The sequence below is a fragment of the Martes martes genome (genome assembly GCF_963455335.1).
Source record: "Martes martes genome assembly, chromosome: 14".
NCBI classification, from domain to species: domain Eukaryota; kingdom Metazoa; phylum Chordata; class Mammalia; order Carnivora; family Mustelidae; genus Martes; species Martes martes.
Window position 1 is genome coordinate 19,352,805 of NC_137902.1, and position 21,495 is coordinate 19,374,299.

A 21,495-nucleotide genomic window follows, 5' to 3' on the forward strand; every position below is an offset into this window, starting at 1 on the left:
ATCCTAGGTGATTATGTGAAGCTTCTTCCTCCCTTACAAAAGCTTTAAAAAAACTTAAGAGCTTCCACCTTCCCCTGTGCAGTTTTAAAAATCTATATTAATTTCCAATCTATCAGCTCCATATTTCCCCCTTCTGGAATTGACCACATTATCCTCCTTCCCAGCTGGAACTGTGCTAGGGAGAAAAATAAATGTTTGTCTCAATGGCATTTTCTTATTCAGCTAATTGATTTTTTAAAATAACAATAATGCTTGAACATCCAGCCGCCTAATTACTAGCAGCTTTTTATTTGCACTATCATTAACTTCACAGCTGCCTTGCCGCTGACAAGTGGTACCACAGAGACATCAGCTGCAACCGTTAGTTTCTGAAAGGAAGAACATGAATGAGGCCTGACTCTCCCTCTGCCAAGGTCAGTGAGGGCTTCAGGCTGATCTCGGCAGCACAAATGCCCCACTCTGGATGGAGGAAACTGCGCGTGGAACCATGTTGGGGGGAAGGAACCTTGAAGGGCGTCTGGCTCAATCCTCTCCATTTACAGGTGAGGGAGTCTAAGGTCCAGAGGGGTTAAACGGCTTGTGGAGGGTCACGCAACTCCTCACTTCCTACGCTGGAACCAACACTCAGGCCTCCTGATTCCTTAGCTATTTCTTTTTTTTAATTTTTTTTAAGATTTTTTATTTTATTTATTTGACACAGAGAGAGAGAGAGAGAGAGAGAGCTTGCAAGTAGGCAGAGAGGCAGGCGGAGGGGGAGGGGGAAGCAGGCTCCCCGCTGAGCAGAGAGCCCAATGCGGGGGCTCGATCCTAGGACCCTGAGATCATGACCTGAGCCGAAGGCAGAGCCCAACCCACTGAGCCACCCAGGAGCCCTTCTTTTTTTAATTTAAATCGAAGCATACATATAGACAAGTGTGGGTATCATGAGTGAACAACGTGAATAATTATCTTTACGGGAACATATCCATGCGCCACCAACCGGGTCAAGACACTGACCACCCCAGAAGCTCCCATGATGTTCTCCTTCCCTTCACTACAAACTCACTCCTGCCCCAAAGTATCACGATCCTGACTTCTAACATCACAGGTTGCTTTGGCTTGGCCCCGCTTCTTGCAATAAAAAGCTGGGTTACATGGAGGCTAGCTACTCAGACCTAAAAAACAAATGTGAAATGTGAATTAAATGGTGAATTAAGACAGCATATTCCCAAAGGAAACCCCATACCAATAAGGAGTATGGGGTCTCCCTTGGGAAGGATGAAAACTGGGACTAAGTAAAGGTGGGGATTATACAACATCACCATGTACTGAATGCTGCTGAACTGTTCACTTTAAAATGGCTGATTTTGGTCTGTGATTTTTACCTCAATTAAAAAAAAAAACCCTCATCCCTTAAGATATGTGTATTTCACTGCATACAAATTTAAACTAAAAATGAATTGTAAAAATAGTCTATTCTTAAAGACAACATATCCCTAACAAAAGACTTGTCAATCCCTTCCACACATCTAGCCCTGCGGGACCCAGCCAGCAAGCCTTACTGACCACCTGACCTGGGTGTTTTCCTTTGGCTTTCTTCTCTTCACTGTCCTGTGCCTTTTGTCCTTCTCTCTCCACGAAATGGTCCCTTATCAGGGTCATTCTGCCAAAGCCACTGGCCCGTGCCTCATCTTTCTCAACCTCAGGGCAACCCTAGATGACAACTCGCTCGTTCTTGAAACACTTGTCTAGGCTTCTGTGACATCATGTTTGTCTGGGTTTGAGCACCTCTCTTCTCTAGCTCAGTGTCCTCATCCAGTCCATCCATGACTATGACTTGCAAATAACTATCTCCAGCCTAAATAGCTCTGCTGCATTCCAGGGGTGGCTAACCAACTGCCGACTTGACATCCCTAGAAGGACATCTCAAACAGCTAAGACAGAAATATGGATTCTTTCCTACTGCAAGTCTGCCCCCCAACTCAGATTTCTCACTTTTGTAAGTGACACCATCATCCACCTAACCGCTTGGGCTAAAACTTGATCATTGTGCTTGAATCATCCCCTTTCCTCACACTTCACTCCCCCGCCCCCGCCACCCTGACACCTCACTTCTAAGCCATTGATGTATCCTACCGGCTCTGCTTCCAAAACGGATCCCAAATCCACCAGCTGTCCTCCGCTGCTCTAACCCTGGCCCAGGCTCCCTCCATCAGTTCTCACCTGGCCGCCTGCATTACCTCCTAATAGGTCTTACTTCCCTCTTGTCTTCCTTTAGTCCAACATTTACCTGACAATGGGAATAATGTTTTTAAAAGGTAAGTCAGGTCCTCTGTACATCCAGTGAGTGCCCTGGATGTACTGCATTCAGAATAAAACCCAAACTCTCGGAAGGTCCAGGGGCTGCCGCAGCTTACTGGTCCAGTCTCATCTCTCTCCACTTGTCCCTCACTCAGGACACTGCAGCGACTCTCACTTCCTTTCCGTCCCCTGAACAGGCCAGTCTTGTTCCAGTCTGAAGACCTTTACATCTGCTCTTCTTTTCGTGGGAGCATTCTTCCCCAGTCTTGAGCAGCTGCCTCTTATTACTATGACCTCATCTCAAATGTCATTACCTCCTTCAAGAGACCTTCCCTGGCCACCCCCACTAAAAATAGCCTCTCCTGCTCACGATTCAATGTAATCTTCTTGATCCTTTTTAGCTATGCCGGTACTTTTCTTATGTATTTATTTTGACTTGTTCAGTAGCAGTCTCCTCCTGCTAGGAGTTAAGATTCGTGTGGGCCAGGACTCCGTTGTATTCATGGTTTTATTCCCAGTGCTTAGAACAGTATTTGGCAATAGGAGGCACTATGTAAGTTGATTGGCTGGATCTCATCAACTCATCTGAGATGATGGGAAAGCAAGTTATCATAATATGGTCTCCCATTATTTATCATTTCAGGACACCAAGTTGCAAGCAGCAGAAACCCAGTTTAGACTGTCTTAATCAATAGTAACAGAAGATCAGGACCAGGCCTTTCAGCATGGCGGGTACCATAGACTCAAAATTCTATTGTCAGAATTATTGCCTTGCAATCCCTTCTTCTCTCTTAGCCCTGCTCTCCTCTGGATTGGTTCCACTTGCTGGCAAGCCCTCCCCAAGCAGTGGCTCCTGCTGGCTCTGTGCTCATGTTCTACATGTACAGCTCGGCAAACCAGCAGGAAGAGAGCTGCCTCTTCCAGCCTTTCAAGCAAAAAATCTCAGTATTGACTTTCATTGGACCAACTTGGATCACATGCCCATCCCTGAACCAATCAGTGTGTCTAGAGGGAAGGAATATGCTAATTAGTCAAGCCAAGTTACTCAACCACTCCTAGGTGGCAACATGTGATTGGGAATTGGTTTCACCTGGGTCACATGGTTTGTGGGCAGAGGAGAGTGGCCTCCCCCCCAAAACTTCAATGTTATCACCAGGGGGCAGAGATGCAAGTTGTGGGAGGAGGGAAAAAAGAAAAAAAGATGTCCATCACAATTGTCTCTTTGTTTCAGGGAGCTGAAATTCATGCCAGTTCCAGGATAACTATGATTTTAATGCTTGGGGATGAAGAATGGCCTGACTGCTGCCATCTTACAGGGCCAATTACCCACTGAATATTTACACAACACCGACTGTGTCATGCACCTTATCTCATAGGGCCTTTGTGACACCTCCTGCCCTGGAAGGGGTCATGCTTTGTCAGTCTCTTCTCTGTCCACTGGTACTGAGTTTATGATTAAGGCCAGACCTCAGGACAGGAGGCTCAATGTCCTAGACTCTCATTTCTCTGGTGTCAGGCCTCAAAGTTCCTGAGCCCTGGCCCACAAAGCCCTCATCTCTCTAGGTCTAGAATGCTTTCCTTTGTCTTGCATCATTGTTAGTCTTCCTGATTTTGCCCTTCAACTCCTGGGGCTGGACTGTGCTTCCTACCCCACCCCTCTGAATTTGCTTTCTGACCAGGTCTGCTGCTACCCAACATCTGCCTTCCCATCAGGCATTTCCCTTACCAGGTCATTCCTTCCTTAATCTTTAGTGATGGGCATCACACAGAGGGAAGAGCTGGAGGTGAGCTGATCCCTACCTTGTGATTACCTTTCATATACTCACAGATGACACTCAGTAGGTCATCCGTTTTTCCTTCTCCAAATTCCATTTATTTAGTAAAATCAAGTTTTCCTAGCCCTTTCAAATTGTTACACCCCATTTGGTCCTCTGCAATGACGTGTCTTATGCTCTGTGGCTGAGATACAGTAATACGAGCACTGTCGTTTTTCCTCTGAGTCATGAACTTGGGGACAAAGTATTCTTCATGATCCCACTTGTTATTTCCTTTTTCTTTAACTGCAGAAAGTCACTCTGGTGGTCAGGTGAATTCCTTAGCAGTGATCCTTTGGCACAAGTGTTCTCATTCTAACCACTTAACGTTGGTTGAACCCATCTACTTTCACAAACAGAAACAAAAAGCTTATTCCTCTATAGAGGCTGCTAACCTGACCCACAAAAGCAGTTTTATTCCCACCAGAGTACAAAACCCAAGATGACAGGAACTTTGTTTAGTTACTACTTTATCTCCGGTTCTTGGCATATATCGGTGCTCAATGATCGTGAATTCATTCCTTCAACAATTGCTTCCTGAGCACTTATTAAAGAGGGCAGTGTGGGTGATACTTGGGATTGAAGAAATAAAAACAAGTGTATCTAGGAGGATATTTCAACCACTAGTAAGAGAACTGTCCTAAACAATTAGGCATTTATTAATGCGCACAAGTAGCGGTCTAAATTGGTTGGCTTGATCCATCCCCAAGGATCCAGGTTTTTTCAGTTTCATCCTAAGATTTGCTCCACCCTGGGGGAGAGCGGAGGGGAGCAAGAAAGATCACAGGGTGGCCCTGGTAACCACTAGTGCAACAGCAGGAAAGAGTAGAGCTTCCTACAACAGAAAGACCCTTCCCAGAGGTCTCCAGCACCCCTCTTGCTTCTCTCAAAGGCCAGAATTGGGTCACACACCCATTCCTGAATCATGGTATTTAGCTACAGACTACAGGGCTCCTCCCTTCACGCTGAGGGTGATGGGATGCTTCCTCTGAAGCAAGGGGACTATGCTGAGGAGCGGTGGCTCTCTGAACACATGCAGGTTCTGTAAGGGAGTAGGGAGGGAAAGGAAGGGAGTAGGAGTCAGGGACCTAGAGGTGGGGGAAGGGGGTGCCCATAGCAATACCACACACCATCACAAGACTTATGATGGAAGTCTAGAGTTTTAAAAAGTGCCTGCCTATGTACACACAGTCCCCAACTTACGATGGTTTGACTTAGGATTTTTCAACTTTACAATGGTGTGAAAGTGATATGTATTCAGTAGAAATCATACTTCAAATTTTGATTATTGATCCTTCCCGGGCTAGCAGTATACCATGGGATACTCTCTTGTGATGCCAGTCGGCCACGTGATCATGAGAATAAACAACTGCTACACCTTTTTTCTAAAGATTTATTTATTCATTTGACAGAGAGCGAGCGAGCACAACCAGGGGGAGCGGCAGGCAGAGGGAGAGGGAGAAGCAGGTTCTCTGCTAAGCAGGGAGCCCAGCATGGGGCTCAATCCCAGGACCCTGAGATCCATGACCTGAGCCAAAGGCAGACGCTTAACCCTCTGAGCCAACCAGGCACCCAAATGCTATACTTATAACCAATCTGTATCCAGACAACCATTCTGTTTTTCACTTTCAGTACAGTACTCGATAAATGACACGAGATATTCAACACTTCATTATAAAATACACTTGTGTTAGATGATTTTGCCCAACTATATGCTAAGGTAGGTGTTCTGAGAACACTTAAGATAGGTTAGACTAAGCTGTGATATTCTGTAGGTAGGTTAGGTGTCTCAAATGCAATTTCGACTCATGTTATTTTCAACTTACAAAGGGTTTATTGGGATGTAGCACCACCATAAGTTGAGGAAGATCTCTAAGATCACCTAAGTAGTGATTCTGATTCAGAAGGTCTGTTGTGGGGCCTGCACATTTGTAATGTCTTAAAAGCTGCATGGGTGATTCTGATGCCCAGGCTGCATAGCATGCAAGTGCCATAAGCTAAGCACCACCAGCGCACCAGTGTACAAATAAGAATTCAGCACAATTCCTACCCTGGAAAGCCTACACTAAATGTCCTTGAAGAGATTTTGGCATATGTGCCAGAGGAGTTCAGGGGAAGAAAAGCTCCCTCTGATCTAGTAAGTTGGGAAAGGTTCCTGAGAGACAGTGGGACCTCCAAATATGAGTAAGACTTGAACAGAGAACCCACGGAAGCAACGTAGCCAGAAGGGCACAGCATGAGCTGGGGTGGAAAAAATGGAACACTTGTCAACTCATGTGTCATGTTTGTCAGAGGACAAGCTGATCTCTGTTTTGTTACCTCATTGTTAGTCGAGAAAGGGAAGTTTCCTCATCTTCAGTTTTCTCATCTTGAACCAATAATTGGAGAAACTGAGGTCTGTTTCCAGAACTTGGTGAATCAGTGCTATCTGATATTCCTGATACTTTGCTGGAATTATTCACCAAGCTTCCTCTTTGAGCACAAAGGGGATTTTAAGAGGCAATGATTGGGGCTTTCACATATTTGTCTTAAAAAATCAGAATCACTGGGTGGAAAAACCCTATGAGATCACCTCTCTGCTCTACCTGACCTCTTTCGGGGAGACACAATGATCTTCTTAGAGACAGAGGTATTTCAATTCCCCCTCAAAGCAAACTAAGATAAATCCAATCAAATCCAGCTAGGCTGCAAAAGTGATTGGGAGGAAAGTTAGAAACATGCTAGAGAATATGGAGGAAATTTGTAAATTGGCTGGCAATTGGATTACATTTAAAGATTCAATTAATGACAGATTCAGAATGGAGTTTCCTTTAGTGAGTTTGTTAACTCTCAGGCAAGAGGCTTGGTGGTTTGCTGATAGCACAGAAGGTGAGTCATACAGCACTGGCTGGCTCAGCCAGGCTGGGACAAATGTCACCCACTCACTTTGATGGATGTACCCCATGCATAGAAATATGTGAACAGATATTGATTTTTTTAAACTCTACCATTACTCACTGTTCTTGACAACTTATTTTCCTTCTTTGGTATACCTTTGTTGTTGCTACTTCTGCTGCATCTAAATTGCTTTTTAGTGAACTTTAAAGGAGTTTCTCTCATCCTAATGGAGTTTCTGAGAGGTAGAGAGTTGGCAACAGACTTGCTTTGTGTGGCTTGGGCTCTCATATTCTGGAGGAATATTGCCTCTCTCAGGTTCCAAGAGCCCTCCCTATGTTACCTATTAAGTGGGTTCAGGGCAAGAATACTGGGTAAGTCAAGAGGTATTTACAGAACATACTAATGTGGTAATTAGCTTCAGCAAAGAGAAAAACAAAGCATACTTTTCAAGAGGGGTCATATTATAAACTTCATAAGAAAATGATTTTGTCCGGAAACTCCTAGAAGGAGACCAGGCCACAGAGAAGAGGACTGGTATAAACCAATGAGAACAGAGGTAAACGCTGGCTCACTTGGTTTCTAGCCCTATACCCAGCCAGTTGTGGCAGAAGGAAGACGGAGCAGAAGCAAGCAGCAGATACGGGAGTGATGCCGTAGCAAAGGCCTCCCTACAAAGTTAAAGATGATTCACACCCGTTCAGCTGTGAGAGTCAAACCTCTCTGTGGGTTCCACCTTCCTGGTTTGAGTTGGTCTCTAAGTTCAGAGAGAATCATTTCCCATCACGGTGGATCTGAAATCAGTAATGCTGATGAGCTGAAAATGATTTCAAACAAAAGATATTTTGGAGAAATTTAGACCTTGTTTTGGCAAATGAGTTGCCTAATCCCATTTGTGAGTCTATGAGATAGGCTCATAAAAGGGCCTACTAAAACTAGCTTAGAAGCAAAGGACCCAGGAATCTGAATGGTGGGCATAGTACTATTGAACAATAAGTGGTATAAAAAGAAAAAGGGTAGTCTCTAGTTGAAAACAGTATAAAAATAGTTTCACTGAAAAAGACTGCTCTCCCAAGTTTAAGCCAGTTGGTCTACCCATGTCTAACGATACAAGAAGGTGGTCACCTAAGGAGGTGAATCATTTAGCTCAAGTCATCATTGTGATGGGAAAATAAGCCCATTTATGCTTCAGCAACCTCAAGTCTCCTTACCTAAGCATGTGTACAAAGTCCCTCTCCCTGGGTTTTTCCCTCAAGTTTTCTGCTTTTTTTCAACATGGACAGTTTTATTTTGGGAAAGTTTATTATGGCAAAGAAGATCTGAGTGGCTAAAAAATGGATAGGATCTGTATAGATAATCAATTCAGACTCTGTTTTACTCAGGCATTCACAAAGTCAACAAACATCAAGCGTCTACTATATGCCATGTTCTGGAGACTTACAGATGAGTAAGACCCGATCCTATAGGAAAATCAATGGTGTGAATATAGTGGAACACTAGCTATAACAGAGGTAAATTTAAGCATAAGATACCATGATATCAAAAAGGAGGAACATGAATGGGGCGCCTGGGTGGCTCGGTTGGTCGGCTAAGCACTGAACTCTTGGTTTGGGCTTGGGTCATGATTTCAGGGTCATGAGAATGAGCCTGCTTCAAGCACTGTGCTCAGGATGGAGTCTGCTTGAGATTCTCTCCCTCTCCCTCTGCCCTCCCCCCACCCCACCCCCCTACTTGCTCATGCTCTCTCTCTCTCTCTCTCTCTCTCTCAAATAAATAAATAAATAAATAAAATCTTTAGCAAAATGGAGGAGCATAGGAATATCCAATTCTGCTGGGAAAGGAGTAAGGGAAGGTTTACAAGAGGACGTGATCTTTGAGGTGGGGGTTGAAGGATGAGTACAGATTAGCTAGAGAAATGAGAGACGAAAAACCTCCCCCACACCAAACACAAAAGATCAACATTGGTAAAGACACAGAGGTGTGATACCATGGCTCAAACAGAGAACTGCAAATGATTTGATATGACTAAGGCTAGAGATTTCAGCAGGACCCAGATCTTAAAGGACTTTGTAGGTATGCTAAGGTAAAGAAAGTTTATTTCCAAAGGGATGGAAAACTACTGGAAGATTTTATACTGGAAAGTGACATGATAAGAACTGGGACTTAAAATAAAAATTCTGGCAGCTAAAAGAAGAAAGAACAGTTGACACTTTATGAGGCTTCCAGGCCATAACTAATAAAGGATTGAATTAAAACAGGTGCTGTGAAGGGGGAAAGAGGTTTGAGCTATATAATGGTGTAACAGTCAGAATCTATGTCTCATTGAGCTAAAGAAAAGAAAGGATGAGTCTTCTCTCTTACAGGAGAATGTTGCAGGTGGCATTACTTCCTGGAAAAGGAAGTATAAGGAAAGGAGTAACTTCGGAGAAAAGATAAATTCTATTTTAGGCATGTGTATGATCTATGGGTCACCCAGGTAATGATCAGTTGATAATTGTTTATTTATTTTTAAAGATTTATTCATTTATCCTTGAGAGAAGGAGAAAGCGAGCACATGAGTGGGGGGGGGGGAGGAGCAGAGGGAGAGACTCCCCAAGCAGACTCCCCACTGAGGAGAGTGCCTAGTGCTGGACTTGATCCCACAATCCATGAGATCATGACCTGAGCCAAAAACAAGAGTTGAACACTCAACCGACTGAGCCACCCAGGGGCCCATGATCAGTTGATATTTAAAAACATGTTTTCCTGGGGCGCCTGGGTCGCTCAGCTGGTTAAGTGTCTGCCTTTGGCTCAGTCATGATCCCAGGTTCCTGGGGTCGAAGCCCTTCGTCAGGCTCCCTGCTCAAGCACGGAGCTTGCTTCTCCCTCTCCTCCCCACTCGTGCTCTCTCTGTTGCTATCTCTCTCTCTCTTTCTCAAATAAATAAATAAATAAAATCTTTAAAAAAGTCTTCTCAGTAAAAAACGTATTGTCGAGAATGGCATTTGTATTGGCTGTGAGGAGTGGAACAACTGTCTTGTGTATTATTTTATTCCACTGCTCAAAAGAGCCTGGCACACAGTAGGTGCTCCACAAATATATTTTTTAAAGATTTTATTTATTTGACAGAGAGGAGAGGGGGAGAGCACAGCAAGGGGAGTGGCATGCAGAGGGAGAAGGAGAAGTAGGCTCCCTGCAGAGCAGGGGAAGCCCAATGTGGGACTTAAACCTAGGAACCCGGGATCATGACCCGACCCAAAGGCGGTTGCTTAACCAACTGAGCCACGCAGGCGCCCTCCATAAATATTTTTAAGGACCTTTAATTCTTAGCAGTTTAAGTAATTTAATGTGTCTAGGTTTGGTTTGTTTTACTTATTTTTAATTTTTTAAAATTTTAATTCAAATTTATTTTTAATAATTTATTCTGCCTGGGGTTTACTAAACAGCTTGAATCTATAATTTCAAGTCTTTTTTGCAAAATTTAGAAAAATTTTAGCCACTACTTTCTAACAAAAAAAAATTCTGGGGGCGCCTGGGTGGCTCAGTGGGTTAAAGCCTCTGCCTTCGGCTCAGGTCCCAGGGTCCTGGGATTGAGCCCTGCATGGGGCTCTCTGCTCAGCAGGGAGCCTGCTTCCTCCTCTCTCTCTCTCTGCCTGCCTCTCTGCCTACTTGTGATCTCTGTCTGTCAAATAAATAAATAAAATCTTTTAAAAAAAATTCTGAACTATTTTCTCTCCATCTTCTTTGGAGATTATAGTTACACCTATGCTAGAACTTTTTTTTTTAATTTTTAAATTTGGGGGCGCCTGGGTGGCTCAGTGGGTTAAGCCTCTGCCTTCGGCTTGAGTCATGATCTCGGGGTCATGGGATTGAGCCCCGCATCAGGCTCTCCGCTCAGCGGGGAGCCTGCTCCCCCCCCAACCCGCCTGCCTCTCTGCCTACTTGTGATCTCTCTCTCTCTGTCAAATAAATAAAATCTTAAAAAATTTTTTTTAAAAATTTTTTATTAATATATAATGTATTATTAGCCCCATGGGTACAGGTCTGTGAATCGCCAGGTTTACACACTTCACAGCACTCACCATAGCACACACCCTCCCCAATGTCCATAACCTCACCATCCTCGCCCTACCCACCCCCCCCAATCCGGCAACCCTCGGTTTGTTTTGAGAGATTAAGAGTCTCTTATGGTTTGTCTCCCTCCCGATCCCATCTTGTTTCATTTATTCTTTTCCTACCCCCAAACCCCCCACGTTGCCTCTCAACTTCTTCATATCAGGGAGATCATATGATAATTTTCTTTATATGATTGACTTATTTTGCTATATGCTAGAACTTTTGATACTGACTCAAGTTACTGAGGTGCTCCTAACTTTTCTTCACCTTTTTTCTCATCTTCAGTTTTGATCATTTCTGTTGATCTACCTTCAGGCTCACTGACCTTCCATCCAATATCCAATCATTTGGTAAGCTTATTAAGTGAATTTTTTATTCCTGATATTAAATTTTTCACTTCTAGAATGTTTCCTTTTTTACAGTTTCTTTCCCTCTGCTAACAGTTTCCTATTTGCTCATTATGAACATATTTTTGTTCGTGTCCTTGAACAGTTATAATAGCTAGTTTAAAATAATTGTGTCTTAATTCTGGTTTCTGCATCATCTTAGGATCAATTTCCATCTATTTCTTTTCTCTTGATTACGGGTAACATTTTTCTGCTTTTTTGACTGTCTAGTAATTTTGGATTGTGCTAGCACATTGTAAATGGTACATTGTAGAGACTATGCTTTTTGTTATGTTAAGCTTTGAATTTATTTTTACTGAAGAGTTAAGTTGGTTACTAAATTTTTCTCCTCTGTAGTGGGCAAGGGTTGAAATTTCCATTCAGTTCTTTTATCATTAGTTGGGCTGACTGAAAGTCTTCCCCACATGTGTGTAGTTCAGAGATCAGTCAGAGATTGGGTAAACTCAATGTACAGATTCTGGAACCTCTCCTCTGCGATTCTCTCCTTTCTAGGATACCCCCCAGCACTATCATTTTCCAGTTGCGATAACCTCAAACTCTGCTAATTCCTCAAATAAATTCATCAAAACTGTGGGTTTCTATCCATATTCTAGCTGCCCCAGCACGATGCTGACAGGTGCCTGCCCTTAGGCAGAAAGCCATTTTAAAAAAACAAACAAGAAACTCGTCTAGTGCCATTCTCTTCTAAGTCTCAACTCTTCTCTGGTTTCTAGCTTGGTTTCTCTTTAATACCTTTAGGTAATTTTTTTTCCTCTAGAGTTTAAAATTATTATTTGCAAAAGGTTAATCCAATATAAACTACTCTGCTATTAACAGATATGGAATTCCAAGGACCCAAAAAGTATTTCTTGAATAAATCCAAGTACCTAATGTATAACTCTGTGTTGTTCTCTAATAGACACTATCTCTTGACCTAGTCCAAATTAAACTACTCTTGATACTATCTGTTCCACCTCTAGCAAACTTGTTCTTCCCCAAAATTAGTATATTGTATATATGTGATACATATAAATATCATATGTATATATGAAAAGACTATCATCCAAAAAATCACCAAGGCCCTCTAAGTCTTAAAGACAGAGAGCTACTCTGCAGTCCTCACCTCAATCTTTGCAATATTTGACACCGTCTTTACAGAAACTCCTCTTGTAGCTTCCATGACATTATATTCTCTCTTGGATTTCTTCCTTTGGGCTGGTGGAACCTTTGCCCATTTTATAGGTTCTTGTTCTAATGGTTCTAGAGGTGATCGATCCTCTTGTTGGCATTTCCACCTAAACATATAATAGGCCTTTCAAACTCAATATGTCCCAGACTGGAACATTCTCACTCCAGAGTCTTTGCATTTTCTGTTCCCTCTGCATGGAATGACATTCCACTAAACATCCACATGGTTCACAATTCTTACTCCCTTCAGCTGTCAACTGCAAAGTTAATTTTTAAATGAGGTTTTCCTGACAATTTGCTATACAATAAATACAACCTGCCCCCTTTTTTTGCACTATGTTTCCCTTTCTTTTCCTTTATTTTTCTCCATGGAACTTATCACCACGTACATGTCATAGATCTACTTTTAAAACTGTTGCTATTGGGGCGCCTGGGTGGCTTAGTGGGTTAAAGCCTCTGCCTTCGGCTCAGGTCATGAGCCCAGGGTCGTGGGATCGAGCCCCACATCAGGCTCTCTGCTTGGTGGGGAGCCTGCTTCCCCCTCTCTCTCTGCCTGCCTCTCTGCCTACTTGTGATCACTGTCTGTCAAATAAATAAATAAAACATAAAAAAAAAAAAACAGTTGCTATCAGTCTCACCTCCCTGGAATGTAAACTCCATGAGGGTAAGGCCTTATCACTGCTAAATCCCTAGCATTAAGAAAAGTGCCTAGCATGGAGTAGGTGTTCAATAAACATTTGTTAAGTAAACAAATGAGGTGAGGAAGGAACACGAGCATGCACAAGCTGGGTGGTAGAACAAGAGCCTATAAAACAGACTAGCAGGCAAGGGAAGCAAACTCAAGAGAGAATAAGGTCCCAGAAGCCAAAAGAGGAGTTTCCAAGGAAGGTGCCAAATATTGCAAAGATCAGATGAGGCAAGAACTGCAGAGTGACTCTCTGTCTGGCATTCATGACTTATGGATGGCAGCTACTTCAGTGATGTGGTCGAAAAGAAAAACCAGACCACAGCGGGAGGCAGTAGTAGCAAATAGAAACATACGGAGAAAGGGTAAGTAGGCAAGCAAGGCCGAAGCTTCAGGAACGAGGGGTTAATGATAAAAGAAAGTTGAGAAATGAGCACAGCTCAGCTGGAGGGGTTTGCCTTAGGCAGAAGGAAGATCTCACCCTTTGACTCTGAGATGCTAGGAAGGAGGAGAAGTCAGGTTGGTTTGTTTGATGTACAGAGTCAGGCTGGTGCATATGGTTGTATGGGCTATGTCCCGTCTGAGGACCACTGACTGAGGGGGACATTCTGCTCTCCAAGTTATAAGCCCTGACATGAGGCTATGTTAGCACCTCAAATTAATGTAGTAACAGAGCCGTGCCTCTGCGGTATTGCGTACCTTTTTCTAAAGTTTACAAAGGAGGCCTTGTATAGAACTTACATGTTTTAAAATAAACATACATATTGGACTTTATATATTAAATATTACAGGTAGAGTGGAAGCCTCTTGCCTACTACTTCTCTGGTCCCGATGCCCCTTCTTCCCCAGATACAATCGCCATCCTGAATTTGGTTGTTTTGATTCCCATGCATGGTCTTACACTTTTACTATACATGTGTTCCCATAAACGATGTATTTTTGCATGACTTTAAAATTTGTATTAGAGGTCTCCTACTATACATATTACTCTGTAATTTATTTTTGCTGCATATTTACCTGTATTGCGAGTTGTCCATGTTGATACATGTACCTTTAGTTTACTTTCATTAGTTTCACGAATATTTATTCATCCACTGACTAAATGTTCTACTTTTTTTCTCCATTTCTCTGTTGGTAGACATAAAGGTTATTCTTTTTAAGGTTTCTGTTTTTAAAACCAAAGCTGCAATAAATTTTATGTATCTCCTTATTATATATCGAGAGCTTCTCTCAGAGTGGAATTGTTGGTCTGTGAGGGGTGCCCACTTTCTACTTACTAGATGGTGCCAACTTGCTCTCCCTATGGATAGAGTAACATGTCCTGGCATCAGCCAGGCATGAGTGTTACCATTTTCTGGGTTTTTTTTTTCAGAATTTTAAATTTTCTCCCATTTAATGGGTTATAGTTTTTGTTGACATATTCCTGATTATGCATAAGTTTGAGTATATTGCATACGTTTATTGGCCATTTGGGGTTCTTTCTTTTGTAAATTTTTTGTTCATATCCTTTTCTTTCCCTTCTCCTCATTATTTTCACTTTTCTTAATGATATATAGGGTGTGTATTTGTTTTTTGAATTCTGGCTACTGATTCTTTAATGCAAATATCTTCTTGTGCTTCGTGGCTTGTCTTTAACTTTTTTAATGATGCTTTGGGTTGTATACACATTATATTTTAATATATTTTTTCAATCTTTTCAAGGATGAATCAAGACAAATAATTTTTAGGTGTGTGTGCTGGAGGGGGAAGGTATCAAAGGAAATTCTTGCCAAGTGACATTTCTTTTCTCTGTCAAGTCAAAGTAGAAGTCAATTTTGAAGAGAAAACTGTGGAGTCCCTGAGGTTCCCCCTGTAGCTGACATGGATAAATTGAGTCCAAGCAAATGCCCAGATCTAGGAGTTGGCTGGGGTGGGGTGGTAGGGGATGAGACAGGATTTCTTACATAGAACCTTGCTTTACTAGAGCTTACCATCAGAGGACTAACACAGGTTAGACTGTGTTACCCTGATATACTTCCTCAGAAACTCAGAGGAAGGAAAGATGAAAGCAGGATCGAGTTAATTATCTAAGGACTGGGTTAATCAGGGAAGACCATATGTCAACTTTCTTGACCTGCTATCAACCTAAGAATCACAAATGAAACATAGATAAGGAAATGGGGGCTGACCCAAGTTAAGGTCTCCCAGCTAGTTGAGAGGCAGAAAGCATGCTGACTTGGCCTCTTATAATCATAAAATAGAAGTGTGAGAGTGAAGCAAAGGAAAAGCCAAGTAAGACAAAATAGAATTCAATTGCAACCAAAGAGCCCCAAGACCATTTAATGTGCATTCACAAACTGTTAGATGCAGTTATTATATTCACATCTACTTGTTTGTCTTATGAGGCTACAGGTAGATACGTTAGCCTCATCTTTTTTTTCAGTTGGGACAGAAAAAGGTAAAGTGACTTGACCCAGAATACTTTATAAGTTATAGCAAAAGAGAGTCAATAAACATGGGCTCCGTGGTCAATACTTTTCTCTTCATGAACCACAAGATAAATGGCCATGTATGTCTACAAATTATAGTCACTTTCTTGTTTCAGATACCTTCGTTTTATTCTTCCATTGACTGTCAGGTTAACTGGTTCTAATTCCCTCTGCTTGTGGAGAAAGCATCAACTTATGCAGCTAATGAGTAGCACGGAAAAAAAATAAGCCAGAGCGACAGTGCTCATAATCAAGCTACTACAGTCCTGTTTTTCCTATCTATATCCTTATCAGCAAACATGAATGTAGAAATCACCTCCTACTGCCTGCGGAGACACATCATTAATTAGGATCAATCAAAAGTTCTCTCCAGCCAGAAAATGCTTCAAAACTTTAACTCCTTTTATCTTATTATAGTAATAGCCTTATGAAGAAACTAGCATCTTGTGCCTATGTCAGAGAAATATCATAGCACTAATCACAAGAAATCCTTAAAATATTCTCCAAAGTAAAACAAATGCCCACTGCCATTGAATGTTGGCTTCCTCCATGTTCTCAAGATGGAATTCTACTCATGCCAGGCACACCTGCCCCTTGGGTAGGATGCCTTCAGGAGCTCTGTGCTAAACCACTAGTCTAGATGTAAAAATACTAAGGGAGCAGAAGAAGGAGGCAAGGATTTACCTGCTAGTGAAGCTGGTAAACAATCACCAATGCCCTTTCAAAACTGGGCCTTTAAAGGTATTCCCCTGATCAGGGAAGTGAGGAAAGGCATGTGATGTGGACCAGAGCCTTGCAGCAAAGCAGTAAGGCACAAAAGGGCAGGGCAGGTTTGTACATGGGTACCACTGTGTGGTCAGTGTCCAGGATGAGAAGCAGACTGTGACCATATCACCAATGGCCTTGTAGGGTGGGCTAACAAGTTGGGATTTTACAGGTAGGTGTGGGCACGCTCAGACTGGTATTTCCGGAAGACCAATCTGGCAGCCAAGTGTGGGAGATGAATCTTAGGGAAGGAGCCCCATTCTTGTGCTACTGCATCAGGCTAAGAGAGACAATGATGGCAGCTTGGTCTGCAGCACTAGAGTGGAGATGAGGGGATACATCCAAAACACTTCTAGGGGGAAGAACTAGTCAAATGACTACAAGGGGGAGAAAGTAGTTCTTTTAGCTGAAATTCGGAAGAAAATTAGTAAGATCATCAGTGTCATAGAATACAGAAGAGGAAGTCAAGCCAAAAATAAAAAATTTAAAAATTTTTAAAACTTCTTTATAACAGTCAATCATTTTCCACCTAGGAAGAGTCTATTTTCAGGTAAAAAAAAAATTATTCCTTTTTTATAAAATTTACCGTAATGGTTTTTCTGTTTATAAAATTCATGCTTAATGGCTTTTGATGTGCTAGAGGAAATAATCACCAATTGCGCCCCCCAAAATTTGGGAAACTCTTCAACAGAAGAAATGCCTAATCTGTGTATCTGAGATGCTTATGCATGAGCAAGCTCTCCTACAGCATAACATATATATGATAGCATCTATACATTAGTGGCTCTCTCTCTACACACACACACACACACACACACACAATCAGAAATCGATTTAAAACAACATGAGATCATCCGCAGGAAGTGCCAAAGCATTTTTTCCATTAGCTTTTAATGTGAGGAAAACAAAATGAGAAGGTGACATTGTTTCATGGTTTCTTTCATTCTTTTTTTTTTTTTTTAAGGAAAAACTAACCCTTATTTATTTCTTAAAACTGAACCACTAGAAAGTATATCACAGCCTTGAAACACCAAGCATAGACTATATTATCACTTCAAATAATAAGTTGGTAAAACAACAAGGTCCTTATCAAAATGATAAGGTGCTGGAGCTGGGGCAGGAACGCCGCTTGCTGCAAAGACCCCTGGCAAAGTGGTATTTGGTAATGGTGGGGAGGATGTCCCTCTTTCGCTTTAAAGGAATCACGGCTCACGGGAGTTGCTTGTTCTTCCGCCTTTGGCCTTCCTATTGTGAAGGGATTGTCTTGATAGGGCTCTGTTATTTCAGGGGGCTAAATAATACTGAGTTCAGACTTTCATTCCATTCTGTTCTATAAAAACCAGGTTCTTCTAAATCCGGTACTTAAAAACTCCCTTAATTAAGAAGAAATGCCCCCTTCAATGTTCATTTCCTGGATACTGGTATACAGTGCAATCAAAACCCCTTTCCCTTCAAGGGAGAGTGTTAACTACTGCAAGATTTTTGTCCTGTGGCTCTGCTGCAGAGAGCCCCGGGGTCCATCACGGCAGCCAGTGAGAGGAAGGGCTGCTTGCCATAACCAGTGTAACGTCACCTCTCATGTTTTTGCAGGGTCTCCTAGCTGAAAAATGTAATGTGTATTTCAAGAAATACATATACATATCTTGATGGTGTTAAACATATATATACCTACGAGGAACTGTTCAAAGTTCTTACCAAAACTACCTCTCCCAACTCCACACCTTCAATCAACTTCATCCCCTTGTATAATAACAAAACCAAGCAAAACAAAGAGCCAGAAACCTTTTTTTCTCTTCTAAATTAGTGACCTCATAGATTTTGTTTTACAGCTTACAGAAAATGATTTGGTGATGCTTCTGGTAAACAGAAGGTTGGCAACAAACAGAAACACCTCTGTTCACTCACCACCAGATCACAGGCAGTTTAGGGGAAGCTGTCAGCCTGTTCATACCTGTGCACGGAGAAAATGTGGTACCTTGAAGGTCTCTGGCTTCTAGGCCAGATCCCTGGCCTACAAGATCCCTAGTGCCAGGACAAGCATGTGAAATTTAAGCTACTAAAAATTGTTCTGTACTATCTTTGACCCAAAATTCAGCACCAGTTTTTTTTTCCCATTTCATTTTCTAGGGTTCAAACAAAGGAGCCAGTGTCCAGAAAGAAGTGACACATGCCTCAAACTTGATACCACCTTTAATTTCTTCATGGACATCACTTAAAAGACCAAAACTCCCAATTCTCTTTTTAAATAGATTCCTGCTATCAACCCTGATGGCCAATTGCAAAGACTTCTATTTCCCAATGGATAAGAGACTTCTTCATCTTCTTGGTCACGGTCGGGATGGGTGCATATGGTCATTCCCACACGTCTCCAGCTGCCACTTCACCTGAAGCTCTTTACTTCCTGCATCTTTTGAATCTTTGGCTCTGTCATCACAATGCACGGTGCACTGGGCCAGGTGGTCCTGGGACTTCTCCAGCTGGGCCGGGGCCAGAGGTGCATGGCAGGGCTCACTGCACTGGTGCACCTGGCTGCATGGATGCCTGGCTATCCTCACAGTACTGGCACTGCATCGGAACAGAAGGCCCCGCATCATCCAGATGTTCTCTCTCTCCAGTCTCTTCACCATGGAGTCTTCTGCCTCCCGCACCCAGAGCTGCTGCAGCTCTCTCACAGGGACCCCACATGATACCCCCTCTGCACCAGTGCCCTCACGGACTCCAGCACTCAGGTCCCCGTTTCACAGTTTCTAATTCAGGTAGCTTCTGCAAGAGAGGCATCAGAGATGCCTAAAAACAGGGGTGATACAGAGAAAGTACGCCTTCTTCCCTATGGTGGTGCACTGGCCATTCGGGACTCAGGAGCTCATTCACCTGGAACTAGGGTATGTTGATGGCTGACAGTTTTCAGCTGAAATATTTTCTGCCCCCTTCACAGGGGCAGCCCACATCTGTTGGCTGATCATTTGCGGTTGGATGTGTATAAAGTCCAGGCCCCCTCCACTTAAGGGGTAGAGGGTCTTTAAAGGCCGTTCAGCTCCAGAGCTCCTGGAGGAATGGCTGAAGACTTGGGTGCAGCGGTGAGGCCGCTGCTCTTCCCTCTGTGCAACCCTGCTCCTGTCACTCTCACAGGTCATGTTCCCAAGGGCACTACCCAATAAACTTCTTCATGGAAATCTGAGTCCTTTTCCCAGGAACCCCAACCTATGGCACTTACCAGGACCACACAAAGCCTTCCATGAGCACTAATTACACAGAATGAAGAGTGTCACTATAAAAGTACATATTAAATGTACTGGGTCTTGTACAAAATGAGCCATGCTCCCTACCTATATTTTAGCTTATGTTCTAAAACCAACAACACAGAGATGTTGTAAACAGCACCCAAGTGATCTAAAGGACTTTGGATATGAAGTTATTTTACTGAAAGAATCCTAGCAAGAACAAATGAAAACATATACATTAAAACCAACAGCAGGTGACTAGCAGTTCACCTGTTAGATACTATAAACCATAATTTTTTCCCTCTGGTTGTTGGTTTTTCCCTATTTCCTCTCCTGAGAAGCTGCTTGACAATGTTACTTCCCTAAGGCTCAAACACTGGAGGAGGTGAGTTGCCCGCACCTGCCTCCCCCACTACTGCACACGCGGTAATGGGATCAATGCCTGTGTCCCCACTGCCACCTAACGGGTTCTTTGAGCATTGAAGCCTCCATGGAATAGTACTTTTTTTTTCAACCGCTGACATTATGTCAATAAAACGGCTAAATGTGACCATATCAAGCTATGGGCCACTAGTTTTCATGGGGCAAATTCTGGGGCTTATTTTGACTTCTGGAAAGAAGTTGTGTTAACTGTCTCCTTTTTCCTATTTACATCTGGGTTCATAGACCCGAGCCACCCAGGTTGTTTGATGTAAGTATCCTCAAAAAAAGGGTGGGGGCTCCTGGGTGGCTCAGTTGGTTAAGTGCCTGCCTTCAGGTCATGATCTCAGGGTCCCGGGACTGGGACCCATGTGGGGCTCCCTGCACAGCAGGGAGTCTGCTTCTCCCTCTCCCCAGCTCCCCTCTGCCCCTATCCCATGCTCGCGCATGCTCTGTCTCTCTCTCTCAAAAGGAAAAAAAAAAAAAGATTGTTCTATTACCCACTGTGTATTGAAGGTGATATAGAATGTTCCAGGCTGTTTCTTCAATAACTAAGCTTTTTCTAAGATAAACAATCAATGTGAACAGGGGGGTGGGAAACAGATAAAGATGGTATTTTTCAGGGACTGTGATGCAGATGAATCCAATTAACTCTGAGTTTAAGACCATCTTAAGATTACCACTAGAGACTGTCATAAGAGAAAGCCAAAGAGGGCCAAAAAAATGAAAAAAGCTCCTGTCACCACATCAGAGGACAAGGCCCATTGGACCTCTCCTGCATGTGGGGAAGTCAAAGTAATTCATTCTCATGCCTTCCTTCCTGGCCTTCAAAGAGCTCCTGTGACTGCTTCAGCCTGCACTGCCCACACCTTCCTGCTAGACCTTGACCCATCCGGCTTTCTACAGCCTTTTGTTTCTGACAATCACATATGCTTCTGTGATCTCTCATATTACTTCTGAGCTTGTTAAACTACTGCTGTTCCTAGAGACCCTTTCAATGATCCACCCACTGCTTTCCCCCACCATTTCACACACACACACACACACACACACACACGCTACCACCTAAAACCATTCTAGCTAGTTTCTGAATACTTTTCTGCATCTTTTTATTTTGAAAAATTTGAAACATACAGAAAAGTTGAAAGATTAGTAGAATGAACACATATATCTTCTACGATGATCATTAACATCTTGCCACATTTTAATTCTTTCTCTTCATACACACGCACACATTTATGTAAGTATACATATATGTATCCACACACCTACACGTAAACATGTACACATACACGTTTA

At 42.7% G+C, this 21,495-nt stretch overlaps 1 long non-coding RNA gene and 1 pseudogene across 2 annotated transcripts in view; both read right to left on the reverse strand.

Moving 5' to 3' along the window:
* The window catches only part of LOC308355092, a 45,204-nt gene that overhangs the window by 18,083 nt on the left and 5,626 nt on the right, over window positions 1-21,495 (reverse strand). The gene's annotated exons all lie outside the window — the stretch shown is intronic.
* On the reverse strand, window positions 18,645-19,126 carry LOC308355449 (protein FAM136A-like; annotated as a pseudogene). Its single transcript has one exon. The product of its transcript is annotated as a protein FAM136A-like (transcript).